Raw genomic sequence first — 23,560 nt, forward strand, 5'->3', positions numbered from 1 at the left:
CTACAGGGATGCAGAAGTTACTTAGGCTCCTGTGCAGAATATGGGCCCCAGATCAAATTGATGGGGCTTACAGTTAACAATACTTATATACTTTCCCCACATTTGGGAAATATTCTCTTCCCTTATCCTGCTCTCTATAGTCCTTTTCCCAACTTTGACACCATCTCCCCAGGTGTCCACCTGCATATTAGATGTCAGGCACAGGCAAAAACTAGTAAAGTCATGGGCCCCCTGGACTGTGCCTAAAATAGACCTACTAGCTTTTTCCAAAACGGAGAGCCCAAATCTTCCTCTGCAATATTCTTGCCTTTAGGTTCATGATTAGTCAAAAATTTGTTCTGCTTATATCTTAACTCTTTCAGCCACCAGGTTCCAGATGCTAACATGATGCCAACCTGACTTCCGAAAACCTATAGACCAGGCCCCATAAGATAGAGAATATGTTCACATGTATGCATAAATTAGGGCAAAATATATGCCTGAAAGCAAAAATACACAATAGTCTGTAGTGAGTCAATATCAAGTTCATAATTAAACAGTGTCTACTTAGACTTAGATACCCTCTTCACCTACTTCCTATTACAGTTCTCTCACTCACTACAAAGCTAACCTTATCAAAGCAAGGACTGGAAAAGCTAAATAAGGGCAAGAGACTGGCATACTTGAACGATGACTCTTTAGTCACTATCAGGCCATTCCATCAGCTGAGGCCCTAATCAGGGAGTCCTGAGATTCCCAAACAGACTTGATAGGCCTAGACCCCGAATAAATCTCTCTGTCCATTGCTACCAGTCATTTCTATCAGGAACAACACAATAGAGCCCTTTGTGGGCCCATAGGACCTTGCCTTCAACTTGGATCAACAATGATAGAGAATGTTCCATCCTCTAAAGGGAGGATGGACAACATACTCTATGCTATACCTGAGGAAGATGGGTCCTGATATTCGGGAAGCATGGAATGTTCCTACTCATGACCACAGAATGTGAGCTCAGATCTACAGGGATGCAGAGGTCATATAGGCTCCTAAGCTAATTATGGGCCCCAGATCACATCAAATCGATTGGGGGTTACAGTCAACAATATTTATACCCTTTTCCCACATTAATGAGTTACTCTCTTCCCTGATCCAGCTTTCTGATCCTTTTTCCAGTTATGACACCATCTCACCACACAATAACTTGGGTCCGCTGGCATATCAGATTTCAGGTTCAGGGGCAAAAAAAAAAAAAAAAAGGAAAAAAAAAACTAGTATAGCCACAGATCCTTTGGAATTTAACTAAAATTTGCCTACTAGCTAACTACAAAATGGAGCACCCCCCAACTCTTCATCTGCACTATTCCAGCCCTTAGGTTCATGATTGGTCAACAATTTGTTTGGCTTTGTATGTTAACTCTCTTTTCAACCATCAGGTTCCAGTTGCTAGCTTGATGCCGACCAGACTTCCCTGGACAGACAACCCCACTAATGTGTCCTGGAGCTCAGCTTCCCCAGAGCCCCACCCTACTAGTGAATGAGAGAGACAGGCTGGGAGTATGGATCGACCTGTCAACGCCCATGTTCAGTGGGGAAGCAATTACAAAAGCCAGACCTTCCACCTTCTGCTCCCCAGAATTACCCTGGGTCCATACTCCCAGAGGGTTAAAGGATAAGAAAGCTATCAGGGGATGGGATGGGATATAGAGTTCTGGTGGTGGGAATTGTGCAAAGTTGTACCACTCTTATCCTATGGTTTTGTCAATGACATCTTTTTACCAATAAAAATTAAAAAAAAAAAAAAAAAGCAAAAGTGCACAATAGTTTGCAATGACCCAAAACAGAAAGCAATTAGAAAGACCTAAAAAAAAAATCATAAAATGATACTTATATACCTTTCCCTTATTTGGGAGCTACTCTCTGTCCTAAACCAGCTTTCTAGCCCTATATCCAACCCTGACACCATCTCCCCAACAATATCTTTGGTCTACCTTCATGTTAGCTGTTATGATTAGACAGATATTAATGAAGTTATGGGACCCTAGGAATATACCTAAAGTAGACCTACTAGCTTTTTCCAAAATGGAAATCCCAAACTCATCTGCTATACTCTTGCCTTTAGGTTCCTGATTATTAAACAATTTGTTCTACTTTATATCTTAATGCTTTTTCAGCCACCAACTTGCAGACCATGATGCCAACCTGACTTCCCCAGACAGAGAATCTCATCAATGTACTCTGTTGCCCTGATTCCCCAGAGTCCTGCCCCACTAGGGAAAAAGAGAGGCAGGCTGGAGTAATGGATCGACCAGTCAACGTCCATGTCCAGTGGGGAAGCAATTACAGAAGCCAGACCTTCCACCTTCTGTACCCCATAATGACCCTGTGTCCATGCTCCCAGAGGGATAAAGAATAGGAAAGCTTTCAAGGGAGTGGATTGGATATGGAGTTCTGGGAGTTGGGCAGTAGTGCAGCAGGTTAAGCCAGGTGGCACAAAGCTTAAGGACTGGCATAAGGGATATGGAGTTTTTGGGGTGGAAATTGTGTGGAATTATAACCCTCTTATTCTATGATCTCATCAATATCTTGCATACCAGTGAGAAAGAGAGAGAGAGAGAGAGAGAGAGAGAGAGAGAGAGATCTGCAACACTGCTTTACCCTGCAGGTGGGGAGCAGTAGTTCAAACCCAGGTCCTTTGTAACATGTGCCATGGGCACTCAACCAAGTAACCAGGAACACTCAACATGGGTGCACCACTACCCAGCCCCACTTCACGTCCCTTCTTTTCTCTAATAAAACTGAGATGGAATCTACAAGGTGAAAAGTAAAAGCAAGGTGGTCTGAGATCTGTGGTCTGAAGGGTGTGAGAGGATCTCCCAAGGGACAGCCACCCTGTGACATTCTTTAGACTATGATTTAGCCAAACCAGAGCCTGGCTGATAGGAGCCCAGGTCCCAGGCTGAGCAGAGCTGGGTAGTGAAGGTTACACAGTGGAGCCTTCCTTGGCCTGTGATATGTGTCCTAAAAAAAGTTTCTCCCCATTTTCTGTCCACATGTTGTATGATAATGGTATGTTCCTCTTCTGAGGATGCCCACCTTCCCCCACAAAAACACACATGATCTGGAAAACTTCTATTTATAGAATATGATGCTATCCTAATTCTACTCACTATAAAACCAGATCTGCACTTCTTATTTGTGAAGCTTGTTCTAAATCTTATGCTCACTACAAGTTTCCCAATTTATAGGATAACTTTTCATCAATAAACCCTAGCTATTCCTGTGATTTTTGAGACAATAGGAACTTCAATAGTTTCCAAACTGATTCAAAAGCTATATGCTGCAGTTCAATGTAACAGAGTTGTATGATGTGATGTGCACTGTGTAACTTTTTGGGGGTATTCTTAATCCCTCCACATCTTCAATTATGTCAAAACTCTAGGTGCTGTTTGTTTTTTTGTTTTTTTTTTTTGGTTTTCATTCATCTGATTTTCTTTTTAAAGGGTGTAGCTGTTGGTAGTAATTTCGAAAACTGAAACTATTTACCTACTTGAATTATCTACATCAGTAGTAGGGTAACTTTTTTCTCCCAAGGGCCATTAGAATATTGACAGAATCCTTAAAAATTATCACTCAGGGGGTGGAGCCAAGATGACGACTTGGAAGCAGCTGCTGGCCTGAGCTCTGACAACAACTGCTGGAAAGGGTAGGATCCTGGCCTTCAGCAGGACAGGGAACAAGGAATTCTAAGTGTGACACCAAGGAGATGACTATAGGTCAATTTGGATTAGAAAATAGAGAAAAAAGAAAGGAAATTTTTTTATTATTTATGAACCTCACCCCTCTACCCCCATACCCAGACCCCAGGGTTGGGGAGCTGCTGCTAGCAGGCTCCCCTGCTGACCTTTTTTCTTTACCTAGATTCCTAGCTCTCCAGGGTGTCATTCCAATCCTGTTCATTTCTGAATCCCTTGGCTCTTTTTTTTTTTCTATGTTAATGACTTAGTACCAATTGCAGTGACAAATATCTGACCAAGCAAAGCCTCAAGCCTGGGAAAGACTGCCAGAAAGTTTTTTTACAATTGGTTGTCTCAACTCAGGGTGCCTGAGCTAATTGGGAGCCATCCAAGCTGCATACCCACTGTTTGGGCTTTTTACTCTGTCATATTTTATTATTACTATTATATATATACGCGTGTCCCTTTGCCCCCCCTCCCTCAGGTTGAAAAATTAACTCATAGTGTATTTTCAATTGCTAGGCGACCAGGTGTCATATCCATTGTGAGAGGAACTTGTTTTACTCTTCTTACCTCCTCAATCCACTCTCCCCCTTCTCCCTCCTCCTACCTAAATAAATAAATAAATAAATAAAAAATCTCCTTTCATTGCTCTTTTTTTCTTGTTTTTTTCCTATTTTTCTTTACTTTCTCTTTTTTTCCCTGTCTTCCTTTCTTCTTTCCTTATTCTTCTGCTTTCTGAATTCACTGATACTCATTTGTGAATTATTTTGGGAAAGAAATCTGACTCAGAGTGGACTCTCTTTATGTGTGTCTCTGCTCTACTTCCCTTTATCCTCTTGCTACCCCTAGGATTTACAGTGGACAGCAGATTTGCATAATTGTCTATTTTGTTATCCCTTTTTTCCTGTCTCTTTCTTTTTCATTGGGATTTGGTTGCTATTTTTTCTTGGACTTGAGACATTGTTGGGCTAACTGGTATTGGTTAAACTGCTTCAATCATTGCTTCAGTTACTACTGGAATTTCTGAGGGTGATGACTGCATTTTTCACAAAGGTATGTAGTACAGCATGGCTTGTACTCAAAACACAACAACTGAGGAACGACAGAACATAAAAATAAAAAACACATTAATAAAAAAATGGTTAAACAAAGAGCAAATAAAACTGCTACTACAATGAATGAAGACAAGAGCCCAGAAGAAACTACAAATCAGCCAGAAGTAACCATAGATAAGAAAAGTATGCAAGCAATAATAATCACAGAAATGAAAACAACTTTGGAGAAAAGAGGTAGCAGTATTAGGGAAACAATGGATGAGACCCTCAAGGAAAATACTAACTACCTCGAGGTAATTAGAGAACTGAAAGCTGAAATACCAGAACTGAAGAAAGAAGCTGAGGGAAGGGAAAGCAGACTAACAGAAGCAGAAAACAGAATTAGCCAGAAAGAGGATGAGCTAGAGAAAACTAAGAAAGAGGTAAAAGAGCTCAAAAAGAGACCTTACTGCACACCTTAAGGACAAAGAGGAAGAGGAACAAAAGAACCCTAAAGCAACCAGAAGGACAGAAATCACTAAAATTAGAGCAGAAATAAACAACATAAAAAGCAAGAGAACCATACAAAAGATCAATGAAGCCAAATATTGATTATTTGGAAAATTAAACAAGATTGACAAACCCCTAGCCAGACTCACTAAACAAAAAAGGGAGAAGACTCAAATTAATTAGAATTGTAAACAATAGAGAACATATCACAACTGACACCACAGAAATCCAGAAAATTATGTGAAACTTCTATGAAGTTTCTAGCTTCTATGAAGTTTTTAGCCACCAAGCTAGAAAACTTGGAAGAAATGGAAGAATTCCTAGAAACATATGTCCTGCCAAAACTGAACCAAGAAGAACTATAAAACCTAAATACACCAATCACAAACAAAGAAATCGAAACAGTTATCAAGAATCTTACCAACAACAAAAGTCCTGGACCAGGTGGATTCACAAATGAATTCTACAAAACCTTCAGGAAACAGTTAATACCCATACTTCTAAAGCTTTTCCATAAGATCAAAGAAACAGAAACACTCCTTCCACCTTCTATGAAGCCAACATCACCCTGATAGCAAAAGCAGATAGAGACACAACAAAAAAGGAAAAGTACAGACCAATATCTCTGATGAACATAGATGACAAAATATTAAACAAGATCAAGGCCAACCGGATATAGCAGTATATCAAAAAGATTGCTCATCACGACCAAGTAGGATTTATCTCAGGAATGCAAGGATGATTCAACATACCTAAGTCAATCAATGTCATTCACCACATCAACAAAAGAAAAGCCAAAAACTACATAATTATCCCAACAGATGCAGAGAAAGCCTTTGACAAAATTCAACGCCCATTCATGCTCAAAACACTACAAAAAAATGGGAATAGATGGGAAATTCCTCAAGATAGTGGAATCCATATATAGCAGACCTACAGCCAACATCATACTCAATGGACAGAAGCTGAAAGCATTCCCCATCAGATCTGGGACTAGACTGGGCTGACCACTATCACCATTACTCTTCAACATAGTATTGGAAGATCTTGCCATAGCAATCAGGGAAGAGAAAGAAATCAAAAGAATACAGATTGGAAGGAAAGAAGTCAAGCTGTCACTATTTGCAGATGATATGATAGTATAAATAGAAAAACCTAAAGAATCCAGCAGAAAACTACTGGAAGTTCTCAGGCAATATAGCAAGGTGTCAGGCTACAAAATCAATGTACAAAAATCAGTGGCATTTCTCTACGAAAAAACTAAAACTGAAGAAGAAGACTTCTTGAAATCACTCCCATTCACTGTTGCAGCAAAATCAATAAAATACCTAGGAATAAAGCTGACCAAAGAAGTGAAAGACCTGTATACTGAAAACTATGAGTCACTATTCAAGGAAATAGAAACTGATACCAAGAAATGAAAGACATCCCATGCTCATGGATTGGAAGAATAAATATCATCAAAATGAATATTCTCCCCAGAGCCATATACAAATTTTATGCGATATCCATCAAAGTTCCACTAAACTTCTTTAAGAGAATAGAACAAAAACTACAATCATTTATCTGGAACCAGAGCACACCTAGAATTGCCAAAACCATCTTGAGGAAAAGAAACAGAAATGGAGGTATCACACTCTCAGATCTCAAAGTATATTATAAGGCCATCATCATCAAAACAGTCTGGTACTGGAACAAAAATAGGCACCCAGACCAGTAGAACAGAACTGAAAACCCAGATCTAAACCCCCACTAAACCTATGAACATCTAATCTTTGATAAAGGGGCCCAAAGTTAAATGGAAGAAGGAGGCTCTCTTCAATAACTGGTGCTGGGAAAGCTGGGTTGAAACATGCAGAAGAATGAAAATGAACCACCTTATCTCACCAGAGACAAAAATCCACTCCAAATGGATCAAGGACTTGGATGTTAGAACAGAAACTATCAAATACTTAGAGGAAAACATTGGTGGAAAACTTTCCCACCTAAACCCTAAGGGCATCTTTGATGAAACAAACCCAACGGCAAGGAAGACTAAAGCAGAAACAAACCAATCAGACTACATCAAATTGAAAAGCTTCTGCACAGCCAAAGATACTATCACACAAACAAAGAGACCCCTCACAGAATGGGAGAAGATCTTCACATGCCATACATCAGACAAGAGACTATTAACCAAAATATACAAAGACCTCAGCAAACTTAGCACCAAAAAAGCAAATGATCCCATCTAAAAATGAGCAGAGGATAGGAACAAGACATTCACTTCAGAGGAGATCCAAAAGGCTAACAAACGTGAAAAACGGCTCCAGGTTACTGATTTTCAGAGAAATGCAAATAAAGACAACATTGAGATACCACCTCACTCCTGTGAGAAGGCATACATCAAAAAGGACAGCAGCAACAAATGTTGGAGAGGCTGTGGGGACAGAAGAACCCTTCTACACTGCTGGTGGGAACGTAAATTGGTCCAGCCTCTCTGGAGAGCAGTCTGGAGAATCTTACAATGCCAGACACAGACCTTCCATATGACCCAGTAATTCCTCTCCTGGGGATATACCCCGAGGATTCCATAATGCCCAACCAAACAGATATGTGTACACCTATGTTCATTGCAGCACAATTCATAATAGCTAAAACCTGGAAGAAACCCAGGTGCCCAACACCAGATGAGTGGCTGAGAAAGCTGTGGTATATATATACACAATGGAATACTATGGAGCTATTGAGAACAATGAACTCAACTTCTCTGACCCATCTTAGATAGAGCTAGAAGGAATTATGTTAAGTGAGCTAAGTCAGAAAGATAAAGATGAGTATGGGATGATCCAATTCATCAACAGAAGTTGAGAAAGAAGAACAGAAAGGGAAACTAAAAGCAGGATCTGATTAAATCGAGAGTAGGACACCAAAGTAAAAACCCTGTGGTGAGGGGGAGGGTGAAAGGTCAGCTTCCCAGGGCTGCGGGGGGTACGAGGGTTGGTGGGTGGAATAGGACATAGTCTTTTGGTGGTGGGAATGGTGTTTTTGTACACACCTATTAAAGTGTAGTCATATAAATCACTAATTAATATAAGAGGGGAAAAATTGTATGTCTCAAATTTTTTAAAACACAGACTGAGTCTTTTTAATACATAGGCTGAGTCTTTTATATGCTAACTCTCTCAAAAGTCTAGACCAGGTAGAAGAGAAGGAACCAGTGGCACAGGTATATACAAGATGCTGGGTATTATACCCCAAACCCTAACAAAGGGACTTTTCAAAGTTAACCCAATTACCAAATAATGTGATGATAACAATAACTATCCATTGTCTTCTTCTTGAACCCTAAGACAGCAGGAACCTCACATTTCCATTATAGAGCCTTTATTTCCCCCAGTCCTGGAACCTTAGGGTGGGGCCCACTTTCCTGCATGCTTCTCTCAATTCATATCAATAATATTGCATCTACCGATCACAACCTAATCAACACAATGAGTGCCACCCCAGCATGCTTCACTTCAGACTGTGTCCAGAGACTTCAGGTGTGGAATGACAACTGCCGGACTAGCTTCGCGGGTGGGAGAGACAACCAGGGACTAACAGCTGAGTGGTACACAGTTCAGTCTTTATTCATGTGTAACACAGCACAATCTAAGCTATCTCTAATCACAATCCTGTCCTTATATATCCTGAGGTGGAACTGTCAGGTAGGAAGAGGATGTACACAGGATAGGGGGTGGGGAAAAAGCCTGTGAACCAGTGAGGATTAAACCAATGCCCTGGAGGCAGGGTGGTGCTTAGTTAACAGTGTTATGTAAATAGACAGCAGTGTTAAGCCAGCAGGGCAGTGTTTAGATAAGCAGGATTAGAGACAGAGGCTTTAAGCAGAGGGGAGCTGGCTTACTGCCCAACAGACAACCCTTCAGCTTTATCACTCGGGTGAGACCTTTCCTTTCATAGTATTCTCTAATTCCATTCCAGGTGATCCACTTCCTAATAAAGTCCCCAAACCTAGATATAGACCAGGTCCCCTGAGATAGAGCATATGTTAACACGTGTCCATAAACCAGGGCAAATATATATACCTGAAAACAGAAGTACACAAGAGTCTGCAGTGAGTACCCCCCCCCCAACACTTCATCTGGACTATTCCAGACTTTAGGTCCATGACTGTTCAACAATTTGTTTGGCTTTGTATGTTAACTCTTTTTTCAGTCACCAGGTTCCGAATGCCAGCATGATGCCGACCAAACTTTCTTGAACTGACGACCCCACCAAAAAGTCCTGGAGCCCCGCTTCCCCAGAGACCCACCCTACTAGGGAAAAAGAAAGGCAGGCTGGGAGTATGGATCAACCAGTCAATGCCCATGTTCAGCGGGGAAGCAATTACAGAAGCCAGACCTTTCACCTTCTGCAACCCACAATGACCCTGGGTCCATACTCCCAGAGGGGTAGAGAATGGGAAAACTATCAGGGGAGGGGATGGAATATGGAGATCAGGTGGTAGGAATTGTGTGGAATTGTACCCCTCCTACCCTACGGTTTTGTTAATGTCTCTTTTCTTAAACAAATAAAAAGAAAAGAAAAAAATTATCACTCAATGTTGACATGAATAATGTTCCAGTTGCCTTGGCAGGCTCAGACCAAATGATTTATCCAGCCTGCAGGACAGATGTTCTGCTATTTTCCACCATGATCTACATTTTAGTCATTTAGTATTTCTACCAGGGGTACTCAAGTCCAAGATCACTGCAACACAGAGATAATAATGCCCTAGGTTTAGCAATTGGCATCCAGGAATACCATTCCACATGTATTCTATGCAGCTTGACAATGGCAAACTTGACTATTGGTACTAGAATTCTTTCCTGGGTTTGACTTGAGTACCTACAAACTCAGTACTATTGTGAGAAAGAATCTGTTATCTAATTTTCTATAAAGAAAACACTGAGTTAATTTTATTCTTGATATTATCTACAGACGAATATAGTAAATTGTTGTTGAGCCAGATGTTGTTGAGCGCGGGCCGCAGAGAAGAGAGAGGGGGTCCGGAGTGAAGAGGAAACACAAATCTTTATTTGCGCTGGCACCTCAGAGTTGGGTGCTAGAGAAGCAGGTTGGGCCACGTGGAGGTAGCGAAAATGGCCGCCTCATGCAGTAACCTTTCCTGCGTCTGAACACCAGAGTGAAGCGTTGGCAAGAGAGAGAGGTGCGGAAAACGAAGGGTTTTTATAGGAGTAGCTTTCACGAGAATGGGAAGGGGGAGGAGTAACCATAGCACTCCAGGATAGGATGATAACTCTCATGAGAATGGGAGGGGGGAGGAGTAACCAAAGCACTCCAATATTGCGGGGATATAGACAATGCCCTGAGGGCACAACATGGTGGAACAGGCACTCCGAGAATGTCCCAACTCTCGCAGGAACTAGCAGTAGCCTGAGAGGACAACGTGGCAGATGTGACTGCATCAGCACAATATCCCAGCATCTCCCCATTTCCTTTTATCTAATGCCCAGGGCAACAGTGTGTAGTCTATGAACTACTCAGGGTCAGTCTATGAAAAACCAGCAGCGTGAAGGGAAGAAAGCTACTGTAAAATTGTCTAAAGTGTCCAAAGGGTATACCAGCAAGTTGGATAGAAGTCTCAGTCCAAAGTAGGTGACTAGGGGGAGAAATGGCAGGGGATGAAATGCTGCATGAGGAAGGTCAGCCTCTGGAATTCTGCTTTTCTGTAGAGTGACAAAAACGTGACAGGTCAAAGCAGAAGCAGGAAAGGCAGACAGGCAGTAAAAAGGTTCTGTCCTTGGAGTCTGTGAATCAGGTTCTTCAGATCGCGTCAGGTGACATCTAGGGTTTTGGGGGTGTGTGCCACTATAGTCGTGCCATCTAATGGGTGATGTCAGGGTGTTCAGGGGTCCAGATGGTTTTTTCCGGGATTCCTGTGGAAGAAACACAAACAATCTGCTTCTCGTGGTTAGCAGGGCATCTGATTTGAATGCTTTATAGAAAAAGAGGTTTGGTGCCTTGATCAACTGGGTATTGGGGGATGTATCTTTCCTATTCATTTATGATTATATTATCTATTATTTGTCATGGTAGTCAGCCGTTATCTGGAAGGTCCTGGGTGATTCATGGGGAAAAAGAACTTATCTTTTAACAAAGACTCTAAGGTGTAGGGAAGCGGGAACTATCTTATCCCTTTTTTTTTTTTGGTATCTTGCCTTTTGTTGCCCTAGTTGTTTTATTGTTGTAATTATATTGTTGTTATTGCTGATATTGTTGTTGTTGGATAGAACAGAGAGAAATGGAGAGAGGAGGGAAAGACAGAGAGGGGGAGAGAAAGACACCTGTAGACCTGCTTCACCGCCCATGAAGCGATTCCCCTGCAGGTGAGGAGCCAGGGGCTCAAACTGGGATCCTCAAGCCAGTTCTTGCACTTAGCGCCACCTGTTCCAAATCTGCTGCGCCACCGCCCGACTCCCAGGAACTATCTTTTAACATAAACTCTATGGCCATGCCAATAGCAACCTTGAGGGCACATGTGGCTCCCCACATGTCCCCCTGTCTTATATCATGTATTGATGTTTGGCGGACTTTGTTTTGTGGCAGGGTGGACTGTGCCTGTCTTAGGTTGGGGATCAGCCTTCCGTCTTACCCGTCATTGGAACACCTGGTCATTTTTGCCCAGTAGTACCAGGTGCCCTGTCTTAGGTTGACTGGATAGTGCTAGTTTCCTCTTACCCGTCATTGGCTAGCCAGCCCTCTACATGGTGGACGTTCTGATGGAGGGGGGCAAATCCTCCACAGCAACTCAATATTCTGCCATGTCCAGCCTATGATAGTGAGTTTGTATAGGTTGCATCTTTATGGCAACAATCTGTTGCTGCAAAAGGCCATGAGATTGTTAAGTATTATAGGACCGTGGTCTGGGAGGTGTCGCAGTGGATAAGGCGTTAGACTCTCAAGCGTGAGGTCCCAAGTTCGATCCCTGGCAGCACATGTACCAGAAAGATATCTGGTTCTTTCTTTCTCCTCCTATCTTTCTCATTAATGAGTAAATTAAAATGATAAAAAAAAATTATAGTACTGGGAAATTATGCCGATGCAGTCACATCTGCCATGTTGTCTCTACAGGCTACTGCTAGTTCCTGCAAGATTTGGGACATTCTCGGAGTGCCTGTTCCACCATGTTATGCCCTCAGGGCATTGTCTATATCCCCGTGATATTGTAGTGCTTTGATTACTCCCCCCCTCCCATTCTCACGAGAGTTATCCTATCCTGGAGTGCTATGGTTACTCCTCCCCCTTCCCATTCTCGTGAAAGCTGCTCCTATAAAAGCCTTTCTTCTTCCGCACCTCTCTCTCTTGCCAGCACTTCACTCCGGTGTTCAGACGAAGGAAAGGTTACTGCATGAGGCAGCCATTTTCGCTACCTCCACGTGGCCCAACCTGCTTCTCTAGCACCCAACTCTGAGGTGCCAGCGCAAATAAAGATTTGTGTTTCCTCTTCGCTCCAGACCCCCTCTCTCTTTTCTGCGGCCCACACACAACAACATCTGGCTCAACAACATCTGGCGCTCAACGTGTCCCGCACTCACGCCCAGCCTGAGGTCCAGAAAAGCCGCCCAGACACAGGTAAGTGGCATCTGCCTGCCTCTGTGGCCCCGCGTTTCCCTCCACCATGGGAATTTTTTCTTTTTATGAGGAGGTATCCCAGTTATTATCTCCTTCTGCCCTGGGACAGATAAGAGCTCTCACAGACGGTTTAATTTTCACTACCCCTTGGATTTTTATAACTGTGGTTGCCACTTACAAGATATGTACAACGTGGTCTGCCATGAGGATAAGTGACCTTGAGGCTGAGATACGAGAGTTAAAGCACATGTGCTTAAGACTCAGATACCCTCAGCGATCAGCAGATAGACCCAGAACTTCCGTTCCCATAGACACGTACATGTGTTCAGAAGCTCCTCCTCCGACCCCGCCCCCTGCCACCCAGGGTTCAGCTTCTCCTGAGATACAAGAGTTAAGAGATATGTGCTTACAACCTAAACGCCCTAAGCGATTTGCAGTCAGCACCCAAACTTCTGTCCCTGCAGACACGTGCTCAGTTCCTTCTGCAGTTTCCATGACCCCTTCACCCGATGTCCCTGTAGACATGTGTTTGGCTCCTGCAGACATGTGTTCAGATCCTTCTGTGGCAGACAAGTGTTCAGTTCCTTCTGCTTCTCTGGCCCCGCCCCCTGATTCCCCTGAGGCTTTCGGTTCTCTAGGCCCTCCTCCTACTGCCCCGGTTTTGCCTTCCCCTGAGGCTTCTGCTTCTCTGACCCCACCCCCTGCTGATACGTCATCATTAAGAGACCTAGTGGCTGAGGTACGGGAGTTAAAGACAGCATTTAAGGACTTTAAACCATGTGCAGTCCACCCCAAGAGCTCCGTCCCCATAGATATGTGTGCAGTTTCCCCTGCGACCACTACAGCACTTTCCACGGCACCTTCCACTTCTGTAGCTCCCTCTCCCATGCCATCGGACCAAATCCACACCTTCCCGGTAAACGTGGCCTCTTCTAAACAAAACCCTCAGCCGTGGCAGCCATACTCCTCTAAAACCTCTGAGCACTCAGGCAAGAGGTCAGGGAGGACGGTTTGCATGCTCCATGGACCAAGTCCATTTTAAGGAGTTTTTACCACCATCTTAACATGCCCCAAGATTGGAAAGATCTGGCTCGTGCTGCACTCCCAGACCCCCTCTACCTACAGCGGAAGGCATGCTTCCACGATGAGTGCTCTAGACAGTTGCAGGAAACTCTGTTGGGGTTCCTTGGTGCAGGGACAAGCGGGCCCACAAAACTAGCAGGACTAAACCAATTTTCCTGGCAGGGGGAGGGCTAGACCAAACCAATGTAAAGATTTTTGTTCCCTCTGGAACATTACTCATACCACAGGCATTCCCTATAATCCACAGGGACAAGGCATTGTCGAGAGGGCCCATCAAACCCTTAAGGCTCAATTAAATAAAGATAAAGGAGGAATGTACCCCCCCAATATCCAGCTAGCAAAAGCCTTAACTACGTTAAATCTCTTTAATATTTACAATAACTCAGACTTACCTCCTGTTATTCTTCACTGGCAAACACCATCTACTCTCCCATCTATTAAGGTCAAATGGAAAGACCCACTTGATAAAATTTGGAAATGGCCTCACCCTCTATTGACCATGGGAAGAGGTTTTGCATGAATTTTCCCTCATAATTACTCTAAACCTGTCTGGGTTCCTGCCCGCCATGTCCGACAATACCCTCATGGTGGCACTGTTATCCCTGAAGAACAAGAAATACAAGAGGACTAGCCACAGGATACATCCCAGGATCCATAATATGACATGGCAGAACCTACAAAAGTTGGCTCACAGAGCCCTCTCTCCTACCCCTTCCCTGAATGTCTTATGTTATGACTGGCCAGTTGTGTTTTGTGAGTGAGTGTGTTGAATGACCAAAAATTTTTGTGTGACCCATCTGCTCAGAGTACTCTAAATGTTAAAACCATTGTCACTAACATGCGTTAACTCTCTAAGTAACCTGAGTCTGCTTATAGTCCAAAGTCAATTATAGTAAACCTCTAGCTTGTTACAAGTTTTATTTTTTTTCACAAGTAAATGATTACAGCCATCAAGCCTTCATATGAGAAATTATCTGTTCATATGGTAAGGTAGTAAACTGTAAGAAGTTCCTCCATATCCAACCTATGTGAATTAACAACATTCACATATTCTTGTAAACTTAACTGGGGTATCTTGTCTTGCCACCATAAGCCATGCATTTGTCAGCCAACAATTTAAAGATGTTTCCCTTTATAATATCACCCATGCCACAGACATTCTTTACTACCCCCAAAGACAAATGGCTGTTCCCCTAGACATCACATCCACTGACTGCTTCCCTTAGACTTAAGATATGATCCTACCTCTTCATACCAATAGATACATTCCCCCTTACTTACCTATCTACCCTTAGTTGTAGAACCCTAGTTTGTTTTACTTCTTCTGCTCACAATAGGTCCTATAATTCTTTTTAAACATTCTAATTAATTTATTAATGAGAAAGAGAGGAGGAGAAAGAAAGAACCAGATATCTTTCTGGTACATGCACTGCCAGGGATTGAACTTGGGATCTCATACTTGAGAGTCTAACGCCTTATCCATTGCAACACCTCCCAGAACACGGTCCTATAATACTTAACAATCTCATGGCCTTTTGCAGCAACAGATTGATGCCATAAAGATGCAACCTATACAAACTCACTATCATAGGCTGGACATGGCAGAATATTGAGTTGCTGTGGAGGATTTGCCCCCCTCCATCAGAACGTCCACCATGTAGAGGGCTGGCTAGCCAATGACGGGTAAGAGGAAACTAGCGCTATCCAGTCAACCTAAGACAGGGCACCTGGTACTACTGGGCAAAAATGACCAGGTGTTCCAATGACGGGTAAGACGGAAGGCTGATCCCCAACCTAAGACAGGCACAGTCCACCCTGCCACAAAACAAAGTCTGCCAAACATCAAAAGATGACATAAGACAGGGGGACATGTGGGGAGCCACATGTGCCCTCAAGGTTGCTATTGGCATGGCCATAGAGTTTATGTTAAAAGATAGTTCCTGGGAATCGGGCGGTGGCGCAGCGGGTTTAGCGCAGGTGGCGCTAAGTGCAAGAACTGGCTTGAGGATCCCAGTTTGAACCCCGGCTCCTCACCTGCAGGGGAATCACTTCACAGGCAGTGAAGCAGGTCTACAGGTGTCTTTCTCTCCCCCTCTCTGTCTTTCCCTCCTCTCTCCATTTCTCTCTGTTCTATCCAACAACCACAATATCAGTAATAACAACAATATAATTACATACAATAAAACAACTAGGGCAACAAAAAGCAAGATAACAAAAAGAAAAGGGGATAAGATAGTTCCCGCTTCCCTACACCTTAGAGTCTTTGTTAAAAGATAAGTTCTTTTTCCCCGTGAATCACCCAGGACCTTCCAGATAACGGCTGACTACCATGACAAATAATATATAATATAATCATAAATGAATAGGAAAGATACATACCCCAATACTCAGTTGGTCAAGGCACCAGACCTCTTTTTCTATAAAGCATTCAAATCAGATGCCCTGCTAACCACGAGAAGCAGATTGTTTGTGTTTCTTCCACAGGAATCCCAGAAAAAAAAAAAACATCTGGACCCCTGCACACCCTGACATCACCCACTAGATGGCATGACTACAGTGGCAAATCCCCCGAAACCCTAGATGTCACCTGATGCGATATGTAGAACCTGATTCACAGACTCCAAGGACAGAACTTTTTTACTGCCTGTCTGCCTTTCCTGCTTCTGCTTTGACCTGTCACGTTTTGGCGGTTCCAGCTCACTCTCTACAGAAAAGCAGAATTCCAGAGGCTGACCTTCCTCATTCAGCATTTCATCCCCTGCCATTTCTCCCCCTAGTCACCTACTTTGGACTGAGACTTCTATCCAACTTGCTGGTATACCCTTTGGACACTTTAGACAATTTTACAGCAGCTTTCTTCCCTTCACGCTGCTGGTTTTTCATAGACTGACCCTGAGTAGTTCACAGACTTTACACACTGTTGCCCTGGGCATTAGATAAAAGGAAAGGGGAGATGATGGGAAATTATGCCGATGCAGTCACATCTGCCATGTTGTCTCCTCAGGCTACTGCTAGTTCCTGCGAGAGTTGGGACATTCTCGGAGTGCCTGTTCCACCATGTTATGCCCTCAGGGCATTGTCTATATCCCCGCGATATCCGGAGTGCTTTGGTTACTCCTCCCCCCTCCCATTCTCATGAGAGTTATCATCCTATCCTGGAGTCCTATGGTTACTCCTCCCCCTTCCCATTCTCGTGAAAGCTGCTCCTATAAAAGCCTTTCTTCTTCCGCACCTCTTTCTCTTGCCAGCGCTTCACTCCAGTGTTCAGACGCAGGAAAGGTTACTGCATGAGGCAGCCATTTTCGCTACCTCCACGTGGCCCAACCTGCTTCTCTAGCACCCAACTCTAAGGTGCCAGCGCAAATAAAGACTTGTATTTCCTCTTCGCTCTGGACCCCCTCTCTCTTCTCTGCAGCCCGCGCACAACAACATCTGGCTCAACAACATCATAGGACCTATTGTGAGCAGAAGAAGTAAAACAAACTAGGGTCCCACAACTAAGGATAGACAGGTAAGGAAGGGGGAATGTATCTATTGTATGAAGAGGTGGGATCATATCTCAAGTCTAAGGGAATCAGTCAGTGGATGTGATGTCTAGGGGAACAGCCATTTGTCTTTGGGGATAGTAAAGGATGTCCGTGGCATGGGTGATGTTATAAAGGGAAACATCTTTAAATTGTTGGCTGACAAAAGCATGGCTATGGTGGCAAGACAAGATACACCAGTTAAGTGTACAAGAATATATGAATGTAGTTAATTCACATAGGTTGGATATGGAGGAACTTCTTACAGTTTACTACCTTACCATATGAACAGATGATTCCTAATATGAAGGCTTGATAGCTGTAATCACTTACTTGTGAAAAAATAAAACTTGTAACAAGCTAGAGGTTTACTATAATTGACTTTGGACTATAAGCAGACTCAGGTTACTTAGAGAGTTAACGCATGTTAGTGACAATAGTTTTTAACATTTAGAGTACTCTGAGCAGATGGGTCACACAAAAATTTTTGGTCATTCAACACACTCACTCACAAAACACAACTGGCCAGTCATAACATAAGACATTCAGGGAAGGGGTAGGAGAGAGGGCTCTGTGAGCCAACTTTTGTAGGTTCTGCCATGTCATATTATGGATCCTGGGATGTATCCTGTGGCTAGTCCTCTTGTATTTCTTGTTCTTCAGGGATAACAGTGCCACCATGAGGGTATTGTCGGACATGGCGGGCAGGAACCCAGACAGGTTTAGAGTAATTATGAGGGAAAATTCATGCAAAACCTCTTCCCATGGTCAATAGAGGGTGAGGCCATTTCCAAATTTTATCAAGTGGGTCTTTCCATTTGACCTTAATAGATGGGAGAGTAGATGGTGTTTGCCAGTGAAGAATAACAGGAGGTAAGTCTGAGTTATTGTAAATATTAAAGAGATTTAACGTAGTTAAGGCTTTTGCTAGCTGGATATTCGGGGGGGTACATTCTTCCTTTATCTTTATTTAATTGAGCCTTAAGGGCTTGATGGGCCCTCTCGACAATGCCTTGTCCCTGTGGATTATAAGGAATGCCTGTGGTATGAGTAATGTTCCAGAGGGAACAAAAATCTTTACATTGGTTTGGTCTAGCCCGCCCCCTGCCAGGAAAATTGGTTTAGTCCTGCTAGTTTTGTGGGCCCGCTTGTCCCCACCCCAAGGAACCCCAACAGAGTTCCAGAGTGACAGAGTTTGAGAGTTCTTGGTGCCGCCGCGGGGGAAGGAGGCAGGAGAGTTCTGTTTGGTGATTAGTTTGGGTTAGTTTATGAATCGTTGTTCCTGAATAAAGAAATACAGCTTCCCTGCCCAGCCATGTGTCCTTAAGTCTCTGTTACCCGCCCATGAAGCTAGCCCGGCCAGCTGGAGCCTCCGAAAATAAACAACAGTAAATAATCCAAAAGTTCCTCAGAAGTGCTTCATGTTTTACAATGAATGTGTCAATCAGCTTTTAAAGTTTAGTTTCCAGAAAATAACTGATGACTAACAGTGGGGACTGGGGACGGCATCTCACTAGTACAAAAGCTATGAAACTGTGTGCACTCAGAATAGTGCAATTAAAGCTCTCTAGCTCTCTATGCATTTAATCAATAGCTACTTTTTATCCAACCATTTTTTCATTCATGATTAATACTGAACAATCAATTTCTTACTTCTATAATCATTATTTATAAAATGGAAATATTGACAAGACCATAGGATAAGAGAGATACATTTCCACACATTTCCCACCACCAGAACTCTGTATCCAATCCCTCCCTTGATAGCTTTCTTATTCTTTATCCCTCTGGAAGTATGGACCCAGAATCATTATTGCATGCAGAAGGTGGCAGGTCTGGCTTCTGTAATATCTTCCCCAATGAACATGGGTATTGGCAAGTCGATCCATACTCCCAGCATGTCTCTTACTTTCCCTAGTGGGGTAGGGTTCTATGTAAGTGGGCTCCAGGACACATAGATGGGATCATCTGTTCAGAGAAGTCAGGCTGGCATCTTGGTAGCAACTGGAACCTTTGTTGATCCACATTCAGGACAAGGTCCTATAGTGGCCCCAAAGGGGTCCATTATGTTGTTCCTGATGGAGATGACCAATGACAGTGGTAAGAGGGATCTGTTAGAGATCTAGCCCCATCATGTCAAGACAGACATATTTTAAGTGCAGACCATCAATTTTTGACAAGTAGATCCAAAACATTAAATAGAGAGAGGAGAGGTGTTTTTTTTTTTCAACAAATGGTGCTGGGAAGATTGGGTTGAAACATGCAGACAAGAAAACTGGGCTGCCATACATCACCAGGCACAAAAGTCAGCTCAAAATGGATGAAACACTTGGAGCCACTGAACACATAGAAGAAAACATTGGCAGAACACTCCACAATATTTATTTCAAAAGTATATCTTAAAAATCAAGTCCAACATCAAGGAAAACAAAAACAAAAAAATAAATCAAGGGGAGTACATCAAACTGAAAAGCTTCTGCACAGCAAAAGTAAGTAGTACCAAAACAGAAAGATAACTTACTAAACGCCATACATCAAAGGACTAATAACCAAAATAAACAAATTATTCTAAAAAATCAGCAACAAAGAAAAACAAGTAACATTTAAAATTTAAAGCAAGTAACATTTAAAATTTAAAGCATACAACACTGTAAACCATTAATCCCCCAATAAATAACTTTTTAAAATAATAATATAAAATAAAAAATAAGAGAGTATATGGACAGAATGTTCAACAAAGAAGATATCCATATAGCCAAAAGACATGAAAAAATGTTCAAAGTCACTAATGATCAGACATGAAAAAATGCTCAAAAACACTTGATCAGAGAAGTACAAATAAAGACAGCAATGAGATACCATTTAATACCTGTAAAAATGTCACATTTCAGAAAGGACAGAAACAACAAGTGTTGGCCAAGAAGTGGGGAAAATAAACCCATTCTGCGCTGCTGGAGAGAATGTAGATTGGTACAACCCCTGTAGAAATATTTTAACAATTTAAGCCCAGTGTCAGAATTCAACCAGTTTACAAATCTGAAACTTTAAATGCTTAGACTAAAAGAATATAGACTCAGAACTAAAGGTAAGACCTAAAGAAGACACCTAAAGAGTCTAAGCAAATATTTACTACTTAGGCCAAGACACCCTCCTCTCCTATCTTCTACTGCATTAATGTCACCCCCTTGGTAATCCTTAGAAGAAATACTGTAAACAATAGCCAAGAGATATACTGGGAAAAATATATATATATGTGTGTGTGTGTGTGCGTGTAGAGAGAGAGAGGCAGAGATAGATATATAGATATCAAATAAGGACAATTAGTGTCTTCTATAACAACCTCTATTATAATCAGCAAACAAGTAGAACGCAGTAAAACTTAAGGTTAAGTTAGATCCCACTTAAGCCCTAGGTCTATTCCCTCCCTAAGTTGAGGCCAGATCCCATAAACCCAATACCAATTTGGATACAACAAATAATATGCAATGATTTAACAACTGGGAAAAAGTCTAAACCCATCAGATAAAGAAAGAACTACAAAAGCAGGATAAGGGCAAGAGACTGGCTCACATCAATGATGGCCTTTTTGGTCAAAACCAGGCCACCTCAATATCTGGGGCTCTGTTCATGGAATCCTTGGAACCCCACAAAGATATGATGGGTCTAGACCTCTAATAGATCCCTCTCTACACCATCACTGGTCATTTCCATCAGGAACATCATAATAAACCCTTTTGTGAGCCTCTCCAGGACCTTGCCCTCACTGTAGAGCAGCAGTGGTAGGGGCTGCCCCACTCTCTGAAGGGAGGCTGAGTCATCCTTCTTTGCCAGCAAAGGAAGACTGGTCCTGAAATGAGTGCAGCATAATAAAATGTTCCTAGCTGCAACCATGAACTGCTGGCTCAAACTGACAAGAACTCAGAAGTCACACAGGCTCCTGTGCTAAAATATGAATATATATTGGCCCTAGGTCAAATTGATGGGGTGATCTTAATGGTATTTATATACTTTTCTCATGTTCAGGAGCTACTCTCTTCCCTAATCCAGCTTTCTAGCATTACTCTAAACTCTGATACCATCCTTCCAGACAATATTTTTAGTCCAGATGCATGTTGGCTATCAGGCTCAGGCAACAATTACTAAACTCATGGGCTCCTTAGAATATATCTACAATAGACTACCTAGCTTCTCCCCCAAAGACCCCTAATTTTGTTTGTTCTATTCCTACCCCTGGGTTCCTGTTTACTAAACAATTTTCCCTGCTTTGTATCTTACTACCTATCAGCCACCAAGTGCAGATGCTACTATGATGCTATCCAGAATTCCCCGAGCAGATAATCTCACTAATATGACCCAAAATCTCACCTCTCCAGAGCCCTACCCAACTAGAGAAAGACAGAAACAAGCTGGGGGTATGGTTCAAACTACCAACGTCCATGCTCAGCAGAGAAGCAATTATAGAAGCCAGACCTTCCACCTTTTGCATCCCATAAAGAATTTTGACCCATACTCCCAGAGGGATAAAGAATAGGGAAACTTCCAAGACAGGATGGGACATGGGACTCTGGTGGTGAGAACTGTATAGAAGTATACCCATGTTATCTTACAATGTTGTTAATCATTGTTGAATCACTAATAAAAATTTTAAAAGGAAAAGACTGATGATCCATTCAAAAAAACAAAAACACCTATCCAAAGAGATAGAGTGTAGCACTATTTGTAATAGCACAAACATGGAGGCTGAGTGATGGTGCACAAACCCAAGGAGCTTCCATTTTCTGCTCCCCACTTGCAGAGAGGACATCAGTGCTGAAGCAGGTCTGCAGGTATCTATCTTCCTATCCCACTCCCCTCTCAATGTCCCTCTGTCCTATCAAGTAAAATAGAAAAGAAAAAATATATAATAACCCAAACATAGCAACCCATATTCCCAACCACAAATGAGTGCCTAAGCTGTGGCATATATACACAATGGAATACTACCAGATATCAAAAACAAATCATTCCCTTTATCTCATCTCAGATGGAACTCGAAGGAGTTCATGTGAAGTGAGATCAGCCAGGAGGAGAAGGATAAATACCAGACTATCTCACTGAAACTTAAGAAGCAAGAAAGGCAACACACATGTGAGATTTGGTCTGTAACAGCAAGGTCAAAGAACAGGGGTGGGGATGAAAGGGAGGTTGGGGTTGGGGGGAAGGAGAGGGTGAGTAGGCCTTAGAGATCCAGTACACTCTGCTCCTGGGCTGGTGGTGGGAATGCTAAGCAGAGATCTATCATGGAAAGATGAGAAATTATGCACATCTGGCAGCAACTGTTTCATAAATCATTACTTCCCTAATAAAACAGTAAAAGTAGCTTGCATATCAATTAATAATGCTATCTAATTTTTCAATGAGTTTTTTTATTAGTGATTTAATAATTATCAACAATATTGTGAGATAAGAGGGGTAAAATTTCATATAATTACCACCACCAGAGTTCCATATCCCATCCCCTCCACTGGAAGTTTCCCTATTCTTTATCCTCTGGGAGTATGGACCAAAGATCTTTATGGGTTGCAGAAGGTGGGAGGTCTGGCTCCTGTAATTGCTTCTCCATGGACATGGTGTTGACAGGTTGATCCATACCCCCAGCTTGTTTCTATCTTTCCCTAGTGGGGGAGGGCTCTGAGGAAGTGCAGTTCTAGGACACATTGGTGAGGTTATTTGCCCAAGGAAGTCAGGTTAGCATCATTGATAGCATCTGCAACTTGGTGGCTGAAAAGCATTAAGATATAAAGCAGAAAAAACAGTTTAATAATCAGGAACCAAAAGGTAAGAATATAGCAGATGAAATTAGGAGTCTTCATGTTGGAAGAAGCTAGGAAGTCCATTTTAGGTATTTTCCAGTGGGCCCATGACTTTACTAATTTTTGCCTGAGCCCCATAGCTAACACGCAGGTGAGCCAAAAGTATTGTCTGGGAAGATAGTGTCAGAGTTGGAAATAGGACTAGAAAGCTGGATCAGGGCAGAAAGTAGCTCTCAAATATGGGGTAAGTATATAAATACTATTAACTATAAGCCCCATAAAT

This window comes from Erinaceus europaeus, chromosome 3 (assembly GCF_950295315.1).
Source record: "Erinaceus europaeus chromosome 3, mEriEur2.1, whole genome shotgun sequence".
NCBI classification, from domain to species: Eukaryota; Metazoa; Chordata; class Mammalia; order Eulipotyphla; family Erinaceidae; genus Erinaceus; species Erinaceus europaeus.